The sequence below is a fragment of the Rhinopithecus bieti genome, unplaced genomic scaffold (assembly GCF_001698545.2).
Source record: "Rhinopithecus bieti isolate Rb0 unplaced genomic scaffold, ASM169854v2 scaffold_8, whole genome shotgun sequence".
In the NCBI taxonomy this organism is placed as follows: domain Eukaryota; kingdom Metazoa; phylum Chordata; class Mammalia; order Primates; family Cercopithecidae; genus Rhinopithecus; species Rhinopithecus bieti.
In genome coordinates, this window is record NW_016803211.1 from 308,384 (window position 1) to 322,390 (window position 14,007).

At 40.8% G+C, this 14,007-nt stretch overlaps 1 long non-coding RNA gene across 1 annotated transcript; it reads left to right on the plus strand.

The window, feature by feature from the left end:
- Positions 1–2,397: 2,397 nt before the first annotated feature.
- LOC108527682 (uncharacterized) lies at positions 2,398–9,750 on the plus strand. The gene is made up of 3 exons (XR_001884890.1): positions 2,398–2,479; positions 8,356–8,470; positions 8,931–9,750. It is a non-coding gene; the product is annotated as an uncharacterized LOC108527682 (long non-coding RNA).
- The last annotated feature ends 4,257 nt before the right edge of the window (positions 9,751–14,007 follow it).

Sequence of the window (14,007 nt, forward strand, 5' to 3'; positions counted from 1 at the left end):
TTGTAAGTCCTCCAGTTCTTAGAAAACTCAAGTGCTGGACATGTAACACCTCCATCACCTCTCATCCCTTGTTACTGTCAAAACTCTTTCCTAATGTCCACCTGAGGACCTGCATCAATAAAAACCTGATCTTTCAAAATCTAACCATAATAGTAATGCCAGAACTTGTTTCTTGACCAACTCTTACCAACACTGTAATCAGTTCCTCAGAGGAAGATTTGAAAATATGATCATCAAGTATGTTGTGGACACAATGCTGAGAGGAAACACAATTTCTAGATAAGAGACTTAAATTGACTTTAAGATTGACTTCAAATCCAAAAGGCCATGACCGCTGAGTTTGGGCCAAATCTAACAAGTGGAAATGAAGAGGGCTCCCTGTAAAATTGTTCACTTGGGTCAGAAATGATTTGCTGGCACAAGTACAGATCAGAGAGGGAGCAAATGGACAAAACAAAATAAAACAAAACAAAACCTTGGGAATTTTCACTGCAAATAAATTAAAGCTAGAGATGTAGAGTGGCTGGAAATGTAACTATTCCCACCCACTTCCGTGTGCGGTCCTTGAATGCAGAATTTATTAACTGGAAGTGAAGACCTTGACCGAAGTATCAAGGGCCTTGAGCTTATTTTCTTCTATATGACCATCTTTCAGAAACAAACGATTTTTTAAAAAACAACAACAAAAAGAGAAACAAAAGTCAAAGAAGATTTTGAAAAAAGTAATAACTGACCAATTTGACATTTAAAAACAAATATTTGATGCATATGAGAATTAAACTTTTATAATGCAAAACCATCTCAAGTGTTCTAGGTATAGAAAATTATTTAATGACATCAAAATAGGCAGATGCAATAGTTTTCATCAAATTCACATTTGCAAATATTCTTTTGATACATAATCCCCTGTGTCAGTGCCAGAAAAATGGTGCAAATTTTGGAATAAAATCAGACCTTACTCTGGATTCACAAAATATTTCTCTATAAGAATGAAGAATGAGAGATGAGAAAAAGAAATGTGAGTTGAGAGAACATAAGGAAAGTTTTCTGCAGAACAGAAAGCAAACACATTTCCTGCATCCTGAGCCTCTCTCCTGTTTTTCATTTTCCTTGTAAATTTCCCACATTTTAGAATGTAGGTTGATGTAGCCATTAAGGAAAACAGTGTGAAATTAAAAATAGAACTACCGTACAACCCAGCAATCACTCTTCTGGGTATGTACCTGAGGAATATGAAGTCACTACCTCATAAAGATATCTGCACTCCCGTGTTCATTGCAGCACTAGTCACAATAGCCAAGACATGGAAACACCTAAATGTTCATCGGCTGACAAATGGATACAGAAAATGTGGTATATACATAATACGGTGGAATATTATTCAGTTTTAAAGAAGAGATCCTGCCATTTGCCATAACATGGGTGAGCCTGGAAAACATTATGCTAAGTGAAATAAGCCAGGCACAGAAAAATACTGCATGATCTCACTTATATGTGGAATGTATTTTTAAAAATAGGTCAAGTATACAGAATAGAACTGTGGTTACCATGGGGGAAAAGAGGGGTGAAGAGAGCAAATGGGGGAACATAGGTCAAAGGGAACAAAATTGCAGATGTATAGGATGAACAAGTTTAGAGATTGTACAACATAAGGACTAAAGTTAATACGATTATATTGAATTAGAGATCTTTGTTAAATAAGTCAATTTCAGTTGCTCTTGTCACCAAAAAAAACTATGTGAGACAATAGATATGTTAATTTGCTTTACTATAGTAACCATTTTATTATCTATATGTATCCCATAACATCATGTTGTAAAACTCAAATATGCACAATAAAATTTATTATTTTTTTTAAATCCCACCTTTCATTGAGGCCACCCAAGGATTTCCTTGTAAGCTCAGGGAAGAAAATCAGTTCTGCGGATGTACTGTGAGACAGCCAAGGAGCAGGCCGTAGGGAGGAAGGCTGCCAGTGGGCAAGCAGATACAGGTTTCTACAGCTGAAGCATTTACACAGAAACAGGTTGTATGTTTTCTGATCACTTTTAATTTTTGTTTTGAAGGCCCTGAAGAATTAATTAGGTGCCAGGGCCTTTTCTCTGCTATGTCCAGTCCCTGAAAGAACTGAAGCCATGAAGCCACTTAGAACCAGCACATCAACTGTTTCTAGATGATCGGAAACCTCCAGAGCTTTCCGCTTCAGCTCACTGTATGCTTTTAAGCAACGGAGATTTAAAAGTCTTGAGATTATAGAACCATAAAAATACACATTGACGTGTGGTCACATGTAAGGTTTAAGACTGGGAGTGAACCATAAAGGGAATGTTTTGTACCAGTACCAAAATACAAGTTCAATGAATGACGCAGCAGCTCTGAGAGGAAGACAAGGAAAACATCCAACCCGGACTCTCTCACAAGCTTGAGTGTGTGTTCTGGAGCTGAAGGATGCACGGTTGTTAAGCCCCTGTTCTTTTCCGTAAGTTCCTTCTGGGGCCTTCTGTAGCCATATAAAATGCAGCTAGTAAAACAGGTTTCCGTGGGAGGGAGACCTGGGAGTGCCTGAATTTCCTTCTTTTTTTGCTGAGCAATTAAGCAACAAAAGCAGTCTGGGAAAATAGAAGACATTTCAGAGCTGGTCATGCATTCAACACATGCCAAGGAAGGGAGGTTTTGTCGCTGTTTGACTCCTAATCCTGTATTTACTTGTTGGCTAAATGGAATTAATTCATTTAGTTTTGCAGAGTGGTAGGCTTACTTCTCTCCGTTAAGTTTCTCTTTTCCTTTCTCAAAAAGAAATGGCAAGCTTATCCTAGAAGGTTGAAGGAAATTTGGCAATCTGTTATTTGGTTAGAAGAAATGACCTTAGTTTAATAAACAAATTATTCAATTAATTCAACATGAAAAATAGTTTAGTACTTACTGTTGGGCAGACCTTGTACTAGGACATGGGATACACCAATGAACAAGACATTCAAAGATGTAGATAAACGAATAGGCAATTATGGTCAATGGACATGGGGTTAATGCAAGGGAAGGCATTAGGAACACTTGGGTCTTATTCACTTTTGGGGACCTGACAAAGGTTTCTTGCAGAAATCCAATCTGAGATTCAAGGAGTGAGTCAAAGTTCATTCAGTGACTAAAATAATAAGTTTAATTATTTTTCCAGGCAGATGTGCAGAACAGTGGGGTGGGAGGCCTGAATGTGGGTGAGCACTCACTATGTATGAAGAACTGAAAGAATACTGAAATGACTGATATATGCACTGGTGAGAGATGGTCAAATAAAGTAGGTAGGAGCCAGATTCCTCAGGTCATTGTTGGTGTTGTTAAACATTTAGAATATTTTTCTTGCTCTGTCATTATTTTTAATTGACACATAATAACTGTATATATTTATGGGGTATAGTATGTTATTGCCATATATGTATACAATATGTAATGATCAAATCATGGTAATTAGCATGTCCATCACCTCAAACCTTGATCATTTATTTGTGTTGGGAAGCTTCAAAATCTACTCTTCTAGCTATTTGGAAATATATAATTAATTATTTTTAATTACAGACACCTTGTAGTGCTATAGAACACTAGCACTTATTCCTCCTCTCTCACTATACTTTTGTATCTGTTAGCATTTGAATTCTTGCTCCAAGAGCAAAGGGGTAACCACAGGGGAATGAATCACTCAGATTTTGTAATTTCTCTTTGTCTACATTGTAGAAAATGGTTTGGAGGTAGGTAAGACCAGAGAACAGAGCAAGGGGAGGATGAAAGGTGAAAGAAGACAGTGCTCTTCCTATCTTGGTGGCCTTGGGGCTGGGTGGTAGTGTTGAGTTTGTCCTTCGCCTGGTGTCAACGATCACTATCCCAACCACATTTATCCCAATGATACCCCAATGGGCTGTAAGGACCCACTATGCCTCTGTCAACTATGAAATATCTAGACCTTTTCAAGTGTCTGTTTTTTTTCCTTAAACCATATCCATTTGGAGGTTAATGCGTTGTTGGGTAAAATAATTAAACTTAGTTCCAAGTACAGAATGAAAGGGAACTTATTTGTTCTATCATGTTGGGACTGGAGAAATAATTTGATGTCTGTTTCATCCTCACCTTTTGAGTTAGTCTTTGCCCCAGAGTCTGAGAGAGTTGTCTCAAACGAAATCTACAAAAATATTTGTGGATTTAGAAACACTAAAGGGAAGAGAACATTGTTCTGCAGTTCATGGTCCTGACATTTCAGAAGCTCAGGATCCCAGGCTCTCAGGTTACAAAAGGTCTTTTTTCTTCTAAACACGTTCCCTTAAGGTGTCAATGTTTGATAATGTGTCCAATAAACATTAATGCTTCAAACAAGCACAAACACCCTTTTTGACACAGGAACAAAGCTGGAACTGTGGGACCTTAAGCATCAGCAGGCATGGGTGTGTTTTGGAGAGGGAAAAGTCCTCCTCAGATCACATGGGTTTCTGGGTAGAGAGGGAGAGCTGGATTTATCCTGAGTCTTGTGAATTATCTGCTGTGTGGCTGAGTTTTGTGGGAATTAAGCCAAAATCAAAATAAATAATGCATGTAAGTGTTTAGCACACTCCTTGGTATATGGTGGGCATCCAGTAAGTATTGGCTATTATTAAGAGCTATGGAGTCTGGGCCACATGCTAAAGGACATTCAGCAGTGAAACTGTTTTGGGTTGCTGTAGGGGGTAGGGATATATGTTGCATGGGAACAGTCAGGGAGGGAGGTCCATTTTCAGCATCACCCCAGGGTCAGGCGGCATGACACAGACACAAGGACCGAGAGAGAGAGAGAGAGAGAGAGAGAGAGAGAGAGAGAGAGAGAGAGAGAGGCAGGCAGAGAATGAGCCCCTCCTGTTATTGTCCTAAACCCACATTCACTGAGGGCAGCCCCTACTCCACTACTGCAGTAAAGGTTCTCCTGTGAAGCCAGATATGCAGCAGCCCTCCCTCCAGCACCTTGCTTTCCCAGGATCTGTTTCTTGCTGGGCATGCCACAGATTCCCAGAGCATTTTATAAATTACAAAAAGCTATGCAATGGCAAAGTATTACTATTACTGTGTATCCAACTGGTGATGTTATCCCTGTAGACAGGATATGTTGGGGACACCCCAGGTCTCTTCCTCCCCACTCCTTCCCATTTTGAAGTACATATTTATGTTTATCAATTGTTACTATATCCAGAGCCCAGTCTTCTCCTATTTCTCCTACTTGTTCCTTGCCAACATCCCAAATTTCATTAAGGCTCTCCTGGGAGACCCAAAAAGTGGTGGGAAGAAAATGCAATTCTGAAGTGCAAATGTGGGATGATGGGAAATCAGGAATCTGTTATAGAATTTTAATTTAAATACACCATTGGCATTAAATGCACCAATGGCGAGGGGCTGAGTCATTGAGCACTAGAATTCCACATGCATTTGATAATGATGGTTTCTAGTGGGTAATTACGTGGCTGTGACCCCCATGTTTTTCTTGGAGTCTTTGTGATGCTCCTTCAATTTGCTCTTCCTGTACTCAATTCTTGTCTTTCATTCTTGTCATTGAATATTTTGGGTATATGGGACAAAAATAAGAATGTAAGCAGGCACCGACCAGCATGACAAAGATGAAATAGATGGAAGATGCTTACTGTTGGCAAGGATGTGGGACAACTGGAACTCACATGCACTGCTGGTGGGAGTATACACTGACCAAACCTTTTTGGAAAAATGATTGCTAGTATCTACTAAAGCTGAAAGTAGCTATGCTATTGTTCAGCAAGTCCACTTGTAGGTGTGTACTTAACAGAACGCAGAAAACAGTCACCAAAAGACATGTAGTAGAATGTTCAAACTCTTCAAAACTGGAATTACCCTAATGCCCATCAGCAATAGATTGGATAAATAAATTCTGGCATGTTTGCAAAAATGGGATGCTATATAGCATTGAGAGTGCATGATATAATTCTAAATTTCATGCATCAATATAGATGAATCTTATTTATAAACGTAAATGTTGAGCAAAAGAAGCCAGATGCATGCACAAAAATACACACTCTATGACTGTAGTTTGTATAACAAACACCACTGATTTGTGCTATTAGAAGTCAGGATAGCAGGTCGAATGTTGTGGCTCACACCTGTAATCCCAACACTTTGGGAGGCTGAGTTGTGCAGATTGCTTGAGGCCAGGAGTTCGAGAGCAGCCTGGCCAACTTGACAAAACTCCATCTCTACTAAAAATACAAAAATTAGTTGGGTGTGGTGGCAGATGCCTGTAACCCCAGCTACTTGGGAGGTTAAGGCACATGAATCGCTTGAACCTGGGAGGTGGAGTTTGCAGTGGGCAGAGATGGCACCCCTGTACTTCAGCCTGGGCAATAGAGCAAGGCAGCATCTCCAAACAAACAAACAACTAACCAACCAAAAGAAGTCAGGATAGTAATTAGTATTAGTGACCAGAAGAAAGCATTACTGGGGACTTCTTGGATGCTAGTCAGGTTCTGTTTCTTAGTCTGGGTGCTGGTTGTAGGATTGTGTTCAGTTTGTGAAAGTTCATTGGACTGTATGCTTAAGGGTATTTTCTGTATACTGTATTTTAATAAAAAGTTTTTTTTTCAATTGGCAAGATTAAATAAATTATTTCTGCCATCTTTGCAGCGCTGGACACCATTAGTAATTTTTATGGAACAAAGCTAGCCTGCAGAACCAACCAGCTACAGACAATTCCTCTAGTCCTTAAATTTATACATTTCATACAGAAAATAGCACTTTCCCATCATTATTTCAGAATAGGTTAATCAATATCTTCATCTAAAAGATGAAGCCAGAAATATCAGCTATACAGAGATGTTGCAAATATTAACTAGCATCTTTTATATAGATATAGTTCCTGGTACTGGCAGGTATTCGGTATGGTGGCAATGCTGAACCCCTGATTCCACTTGGAATAGAAGTCAGGATAGCAGCGTTCTGTGCCAGACATTGCTCATAAGCTCAAGATATGCTTTATAAGTAATCTTGTTTTATCCCATATCAACCCAACGGGGTAAAAATTATTTCCATCATTACCCAGATAAGGTGACTGAGGTTCAGAGAGCCAGATGGGCAAGGTCACAGAGCTGGAGGAGGCCCACTGATATCTGAACACAGGACTCTTCCAAAGTTCATTCCACAGGAACACGCCGCCTCCCAATTAGGTAGAAAACTACCCGAATTGTACTTTAATTTCTCTAAACATAGTGGTTTCCTTCTGAGGTAGAAATCATCTGCTCAGCTGGTTTCGGAGTACCATTTTCCTTGTTGAGTTGACTTAGTGGTAAAAGAAGTTTTGAATGAAGTGGGCAGAGAGATCCGGAGAACAGCAGGGAAGTCTCCAAGGACCTAGTGATTTTGGGCTGTCACTGTGGGAGTTGTTATGCTTTGCAGTAATTGCATATTGGATACATAATTCTAATTTTCATGGAGTGGGCTGCCCAGACCCTCCAACTTTTAGTGCTTGTTGATGTAGTTTTATACATTTTATCAGTTTAACAACTAAAACACACTTTCCTCTTGGTCAAGAGTTTCCCAGGAGTATACTAGCAAAAGTGGGAGATGCAAATTTGCGAATATCCACTTTTGCCTCCACTGAAAGGAAAATAATAAAAAGTCCAGGTACTGGCCAAAAATAACTTTCACTAAAGCAGACCCAGAAGCCCAGCCCTGGTCCTTGCAACCAAGATATGATGTGGTCTGCCCTCTTTGCAAGTTGAGCTGTGCCAACATCTGTTGGCCTGTTGCCTCTGACAGCTACATAGAGAAAGACATGGAAACAGATGTGGCAGAAGAACCAATATATGTGGTGCCAAGCATCATTGTAGATATCTGCAAGTTGTATACCATGATTTAATTTAGAAAGAAAAATTGAGGTCACAGAAGGTAAGAAACTTGCTTAATGCCACAGAGATGTTAAATGGCAGAATCAAAGTGTGGGCCTATCGCAAGAATTGGCAAACTTTTTCTGTAAAGGGGCAGATAGTAAATATTTCAGCTTTGTGGGTCACATGGTCTTTGTTGCAATTACTAGTCTTTTCTGTTGTAGTGTGAAAGCAGCCACAGATAATATAGAGGCAAGCAGTTGTGGTTGCATTCTAATAAAACTATTTATGAACACTGAAATTTCAAATTTCATGTAATTTTTGTGTCTTAAAATATTATACTTAAAATTATATTTAACTCTTTAAAATGTAAAGACCATTTTAGCTTACAGGTATACAGAAACAGGTGGTAAGACATATCTGGATCATAGGCCATAGTTTAGCTGACCCTTTGTTTTATCTGATTTGAAAGCTCACGCAAGCTGTTTTGACTTAGCAGGTTGTTTAATCTAAAGTTCTTTGGAATAAAAACCTCCCTGCCAAGTAGGACTTGGCTTTATGCTTAACATGCTTTGACTGTTGAAAAGAGACCTTTGGCACACATTGAAGGGATGGTGAGTATATATTTGTTTGTGTTTGTGTGTGTGAGAGAGAGGGGATAGAAGGAGGGAGGGAAAGAAAGAGGGAGGGGGGAGAGAGAGAGAGAGAGAGAGAGAGAGAGAGAGAAAGGAGGGAGGCACAAAGAACAGACAACAAGAAGAATTAACTCAATTTTTTCTCTTAAACCAACAAACAGACTTTGGTGATATTGACTTTCCTATTTTCAAAATCTAAGATGTCTTGCTGTTTTCTAAAATAAAAGTGAATTAATGTCAACATTAAAATTTTTTATCAAATTGGGAGAATTTTGTCATCTGCTTGACATTTGGTAAATGAAATTCAATGGTGCCTAATTAAATATTGTAAATGTTAACACTGAATCAAGAGTAGTCTCAGGGAGGTTTGCAAATGGTATCGACTGAGGTATGTAGATAGTATTGACCGAGGTCCTCCATGTTGTCTCTGCTTCATTAGGTGATGGAGATGCCAATCCATGGAACCAGGTGGCACAGCTATGTTGGTAGCTATACCGGAGGCTTCTTGGCAAAGATTCCTCCAGGGAAGGAAGGTACCATCAGAGAACCGTGCATGAAGACAGGGAAGAAATGATTGGAATCATGAAACATTAAACTGGAAGGAAGCCTTAGGCAAACCTAACTCATGAGAAAACGGACACCCAAATGTTACCAAGTTAGTACCAAAACCAAGGCTGGTATTTGCATAAATGTGCTTTTCTATCTAGTATCAAGGCCTTCTTAATATTGTTAATAGGCCTTAAGCTTGGTTTGTCTACATAGAAATCAAAATAACAATTTCAACCCACGAAAGAAGTAGAAGAAGTCCCAAACAGTTCTGATTTCCTCCAATGTGACTATTTCTGATATATTACAAAATAACAAAAATCAAATTCAAAGAATGAACTTTTTGCCCCTATTTTGCTAATAATGGTTTAAGTAAATGGATGGTCTTTCTAGTCTTTCCCAAAGGCCCCTAGATTAATTGTTAGTGACATTACTAGGAAACTCCCATGAAATCTTGTAGGTCCATGGAAACCATGCATCAGACTCTTAACATTTTGTGCAGATCACATGCTATCATGTGAAAATGTTCTGTTCCAAAGTCCCCTGGAACTTGGGATGCATTTTTCCTAGAGAACAATGTTCCAAGCAAAGATCCATTGGATTCCCCAAGTGGCTGACTGCAACGACTGTGCTCAGAAGCTGCTGAGGCTTAAACTTTCAGCCCTTCGAGAGGCAGCTCGAGAGACTGGGAAACTGGAAGAGGCTCTGCTATATCCTGTACTGCTTTTGGGAGATCTTGGCAGCCCTTGCGTAGAGAGAGGGAGGAGGATTGGTGGGTGTGGGGGTTTGGTGGGGAAGCTAAGGTCCTCCTTTGGAAACAATGGAGGAAGGCTCTATGTTAAAGGGGAAAGGAGGAGACAGGAAACCTCCATTAAATTGTTTATAAGTTGAATTGTTTCTAAAGCCGGAACTGACAACTGTGTTTTTACAAAGTAGAAAAAGATGCAACGAGTTCCACAGTCCTCATTCAGGCATATACAGTGCTTAAGAAGATCAGAGTGCAGTTTTCTTTGGGCAGGTAGGTTTCAAAAAAAAAAAAAAATTGAGTGTTGACACAGTGTATAAATTCTTCCAATCTGAAAATTATTGAGGGTTACTACTGATGCCATTTGAACAGTACCATAACATTCATGGATTGTGGAATGGCGCAAATCGCTGCCTAAGCAAGCAATTATTTTGTTTTTGCTTCTGCAGTTAGACAAGGAAGAATGTTTTGCATTCTATCAGCTGGGCTTTTATTGTTTTTTCATGTTAGGACGAATGTTCTTTGAGAGGTGGGGTCTTGTTTGAGGAAATGTCAAGTTGTCCAGTTTAGATTTATTGGTGATTGTGGCAGGTGCTAAATGTTTCAAGAAGTTGGTGTATGCACTTTTTTCTTCTCCCCTGGCAGACTTTCCTGGAATCAGGATATGTTCTCCACAGGAAGAAAGCAAATGTGCTATACTTGAAATTCAGTGTATGACAGAAAAACCTAAAGAAGAGTTATAGTAGATGAATTTACATCATCTGAAAGGTATTTTATGCACCAATTTCCAAAGTTAGGGAAGGCCACTTATCAAGGGACTGCCACTTAAGACACAGGCATTGTCTATGGCGTCTGGGTGGGCCAAAGAGGCAAGATTTGTGGGAATATCATGAGAGTTGCTGGCTCTAAAATATTTGCTCTCCAATGTCCAGAAATTCCCACCTTTGGAATAGTCCTTGGAGAGACAATTTTCTCCAACTTAGCCCCCCTTTCCTACTATGCATCCTCACGAGCAGGTCAAATTCAATGTAAACTTTTGGCAGGGAATCCTTTGGAGGTTTATGTTTTATCTTAAAAATTGGTAGGAACTTTGTGTCTTTCCCATCATACATTCATGTTTTATGTAACATAAAATTATCACCCGTCTGCAAATCTTTGAGTGGAAATGAAGCTTCAGGAGGATGGACCATATCTCTTCCACAGTCCTGGCCACTCTGCAGAATACTCTCTTGTCTTTTCAGGAGCAGGGGGATCCTACTTTGAGAAATAAGGACTTCAGTCATTGTTCAATTGGTAATCTGGTCATTGTCCTTTGAAAATGTACAAATCCTCTCCTGGAACAGTAATACATGAATTTATTTTTGCATTAGAAGGAGGTACTTTATCAAAGGAGTACATTGTCATTTTGGAAAACAATATTCTGGGCTTGGAAAGATTGTAAACTAGAAAATCTTTGGTGATGAAAAAGGGCAAGATTTGAAAGTGTGGGATACTGTGCCGAAAGGGTAACCTTACTTGAGGATGTGGGGAATCTGGGCTGAAGGGGGAGGATTGGGTGGGGCTGGAGGAGAAGCAGATTCAGAGAAAAAGGAAGGAGGTGTAAGCCACAAGGTTTGCCCAAAGTTTTCTTAATGGCTTTTCATTCTTCCAAATCTATTTCCAATCTCGGTTTCAGTCCTCAGCTCTATCTCCATCTCCTCTGTCCAAGTGGCAGCATCTCCAGCTTGAAGAATCAAGTTCACATGTCCAAAATGCCAACTCACCTGTGAGAAATTTTGCCTACTCCTTATCATGCAGCATTTCTGTCTACTCATTCCTGTGTGGCTTCATCCCTCACGCTGCCAACTATCTGTCTCCCTGTTCCAGCAAGAAACTGGGGAGTCTTTGTCTTTTCCTTCTTCCCGACCTCCCATGCACATGTTTAGTTGATCATGAAATCTGACCAGGCTTAATGTGACCTTTGAAACATTCTTTCATTCTCTTTAGAAATTACAGTTCCTGCAGGAAACTGAGCACTCAAAGGGCTGAAAGGTGGAGAGTTTAATGAACAGTTGGCTTCCAGAGTAGGGAGGAGGAAGCTAAGTAACAGTGGCAAGGTTGGATGCAGTGGCTGACATCTGTAATTCCAGTACTTTGGGAGGCCAAGGAGGCCAGATCACCTGAGTTCAGGAGTTCAAGACCAGCCTGACCAACATGGTGAAACCCTGTCTCTACTAAAAATACAAAAATTAGCCCGTGTGGTGGTGGGCACCTGTAAGCGCAGCTACTCGGGAGGCTGAGGCAGGAGAATCACTTGAACCCAGGAGGCAGAGGTTGCAGTGAGCCAAGATCAAGCTGCTCCACTCCAGCCTGGGTGACAGAGTGAGACTCCATCTCAAAACAAACAAACAAAAAAACAAAACAGTTGCAAAAGACCCAAAGGCAGCTGCGGGATGCCTTTACCATCCTTAGGAAAATAAGATGCAAGGGGCGGCAGTGGGAATTCCCAAAAGTACCTGATCTCTAAGCTTGGAGCTGTGGAAGAAGGGCCACCTGATGGGAGCTAAAACAGGGAATGCAGCCGCTGCCAGGACTCTGGAAAGGTAGGGGCAGTGAGGGACGAAAGCCAGGGAGACAATCGCCACCGTCATTTGCTCTCCCTCTTCTCATCCTCTGATCTCCTGACAGTGCTTCCAGTTGGCAAAGGCCAACCAAAAATCACAGGGCATAGGAGTTTGGTGCTGTAGGCCACAGACGAGAGGCAGGCTCCTGGGGTACAAAGAGTGCAGAGAGGGGAGCAAAAGGGATCTGGTAGGGTAAGCAACAAATGGAGAATGGCCAGCCCAGATTCAGCCCCTCCCTTCAACACCTGAAAATTTGACCTGAATTCAAGACCATTATTTCTTTCTTGGATGGCTGGAAAAAACAAACAAATAAACAAACTTCCCAGTGGTCCCAATTGACTTCAGTGTGTGCTCTAATTTCATTATATAAACGCCATTTCTTAACAATTTCAATGCTGACAGACGGAGCTCATGTGTCAGCTAATAGGAGAAAAGCAGCATCTACGAGCACAATTCCCCACGCTGGAGCTCCTCGCCTATCTTCCCCCCTCAAGAGCTTACACAGGGCTGCAAATCGAACAGATCTCGCATGATGATTAGGGAATTATCTGTATTTCATTAAGAAAAATCACTTGTAAACTCTGTTTGAAAAAAGTATTGAAGGCTGGGCGTGGTGACTCATGCCTGTAATCCCAGCACTTTGGGAGGCCGAGGTGGGCGGATCATGAAGTCAGGAGTTCGAGACCAGCCTGACCAACATGGTGAAACCCCGTTTCTACTAAAAATACAAAAATTAGCCGGGCATGGTGGTGTGTGCCTGTAATCCCACCTACTCAGGAGGATGAAGCAGGAGAATTGTCTGAACCTGGGAGCAGAGGTTGCTGTGAGCTGAGATTGCGCCCCTGCACTCCTGCCTAAGTGACAGAATGAGATTCTGTCTCCAAAAAGGTATTGAAAACACATCCTTGGGGTTTAATAGATATTCGTAGGGAGTGCTGAACAGGTCTTTGTTAAAGGGGTAAATGTTACTTGTGACACTCACAATTAGTGGATCTTTACACGTGAATGTGTTGAATACAACCAGACCCCTATAATTAGACACACTGTTCTAAAATGAATTTCTAAGGTACGAATCTAATCTAATCACTTCTTGACTCACACAGGCTAGTAGCTTCCCATTGTCAAGAAGTTCTTAACATGGTGGAAAAGATCTCTTCATCATCTCAACCTCAAAGTCTCACCCTGGTCTTTCCAGGTCTCTTCTCTTTCCTCTCCTGATACCATCTGTTCCCATCTACACTAAGATCCTTATCAGTCCTGGAAGAACACACTCAAAGCCGATGATCTTTGTGCCCTCTGTACGTTCTCTCAACATTTGGCATTTTTATGAACACTGGCCCAAATTCCAGCTGCCAGCACCTGACACTCTGCCCAAGGGCTTCTCTGACCAGCACAACCCACTCTACCCATGTGTGGGGAAGGCTTCAAGCGCCAGGGAGTTAATGGCCCCTGGAAGCATCCCTGACCAATGACTTCCAAGAATGGGTGTTAAATACCTCCACTCTTTCCTCCCTTGAGTGAGATAACTCTGAGGCACGTGTTTGAGGTTGCTTCATGGAGTTCCTCAGCAGGATTAAGTTCCAGTTGCCCTCAGTGGTAACTCGGGTTTGATTCATCCTTTG